We start from the raw sequence: 2,335 nt of genomic DNA on the forward strand, positions 1-2,335 counted from the left end.
AAGGAAGGAAGGAAGGAAGGAAGGAAGAAAGAATTTTACTTTTGTATGTCATAAGTAGAAAAACAGTCAGTTTGTCACACAAATGTTCTATGATATATTTTGTTTCATTGATACTGCAGGTTTAATATAACAACTTTTATATAATTTTGCTTATTTATATGACAGTGGATAAAGCATTTGTTTCTTAATAAAGTGACTTCCATAATCATTATGCATCTATACCTTCAATGAGTGTCAAAATCATTGTTTTAAGCAATGTAAAATTATCAGTAGAAATAAAAATAATTTATTTTATAGCTACCATTTAAAACATAATAAGCATTTTGAACAGATAAATGAAGTATTTCTATATCTGAGAAAAATAGTTATGCTCAGATTTGATCATCTCTACATGTTATACCACTAAGAAGGAAGAAGAAGCAATATATTTTATGAATATGAAATTTAAAACTCCTGCAACTTTTAAGGTGGCTTTGTCCAAGTTTTATGAATAGCAAAAACTAAGCTCTCCTGAATGCTTAATATGTATCTGATTTTTGTAGTAATAACTTTATTCCTATTTACCTTAGGTATTTTATAACAATAATGTTGTGACAGATATGCAGTTTCATCATAAAAACAAGGAAATCAGAAGAGACAACTGATAAATGTCAGTTATTAGTCAATGATTTTCATTTTTATTATATAACTTCACATCACAATGAATTACAAATTTCTACATAGTGAATTAGTCTGTGAACTATAGATTAAAATTCAATGGTTTATTATTGTCCTCAAAAGAATTAATAAAGTATTTTTAAATGTTCACAATGTCACAAATATCCTCATAACTAGTTGATCTAAGATAATTCTTTCTTTGAAATTTGGCTCAGATCCATGTAATATCATTGAACAACAGTAGAGTATGACTTGCTTCTGACAAAAGCAGACATGTACAACAGATTTAGAAGCACATGACTTTTTTTTTCTGTTCTAAGACAGGATCTCAGGTTCCCCAGAGTGGTTTCAGACACACTATATAGCAGGAGATAATCTTCAATTTTTGAACCTCTCTCTACCTCCAGAATGCCAGGATTAAAATGTATACCACCACTCTGTTCTTTATCAGTGCTAGAAATAGAACCTAGGCTCTATGATGGTAGATAACTACAGTGTATGTGTCTCTATACTATGCTAGCACTCTTTCAAGCCTCCCTTTGTATCAAGTTTGCTACTAAGACGCTGGCTAAAAGTGGGGAAATGGATGTTGTCATTGCTCAAAGTTACAAAAAAAATAGGATTATGAGAGTACTTTTAATCAGAGTTATTATCTCACCCAGCTTACTGTAGTTGTTTAGAATACCATTTTCAAAGGAACAATAGACGTCCATATGCACATATATATACATATGTTTAAAATGATGCACATTTTCTAAAAAAAATAAAAGATCTATGTTGTTTTCAATTTAATTAATATGGCCAATGTATGATATCTGGAGTAATCATGATCCCATACTTAATTATAACGCTTTAAAGGTCTAATTATGGGTCTAGAGAGATAGAGAGAGTTAAGAACAATTGCTGCTGTTTTGGAAGACTTGATTCCCACATGTTGATGCTAGGGTCCTGGAGAGGTCCTACAAAAGACCATCAATCACATATGCAATCAGCAAGAGCATTTACTATTCCAGCAAGCTAAGGCCTGCCTTTCCACACAAAGGCAAAATGGTGAAGACTCAGAGAGGGATGTGTGGGCTCCTTCTAAGCACAGCAGAAAGGGAGTTCCTAGGCCAGGTAAGTTACTTTGAATATGATTGGCTCAAGCAAATGGCAATCATATTAGCACATTCTAATTGGCAAGAGCCAGTTCGGGTGGGTCAGGCCTACAGTTTTCCTTTTGGGTGCAGGCCTGGACAAGTCCCAGGCTTTGTCCTTACTTTGTTATTATCTTGAGCTGTTGATGTCTTAAGTAACCAGGCCTCCTCATCCTTCCTGTTGAGTGTGTTGGAGACTGATTATCATTCGTTCATGACTCTTCCTTAGAAACGGCTTGCTTGGTCTCAGGAAATTGCAATTGAGGACTGATCTCTGAAAGAAGACCAAGCAGCCTGTTAAAAAAGCCTTGATCCTCAAAGTGGCTTTTAGTTTAGTTTTGTTTTGTTTTTTTGTTTTTTTTTTTTTAGTTGTTGCAAAAAAAAAAAATTTCCGCCTCCTCCACGTTTCGCATTTCCCTCCCTCTCCTCGCACACATCGCCCCATCCCCCACTTCCCTTCCCCTCTCCCCACTCCTCTTCCCCTCCCCCCACTCCATTCCCCCTCCCTCTGGAGAATAAATTTAGGAAAAAAATGATACTTT

This window comes from Microtus ochrogaster, linkage group LG9 (assembly GCF_000317375.1).
Source record: "Microtus ochrogaster isolate Prairie Vole_2 linkage group LG9, MicOch1.0, whole genome shotgun sequence".
Taxonomy (NCBI): Eukaryota; Metazoa; Chordata; class Mammalia; order Rodentia; family Cricetidae; genus Microtus; species Microtus ochrogaster.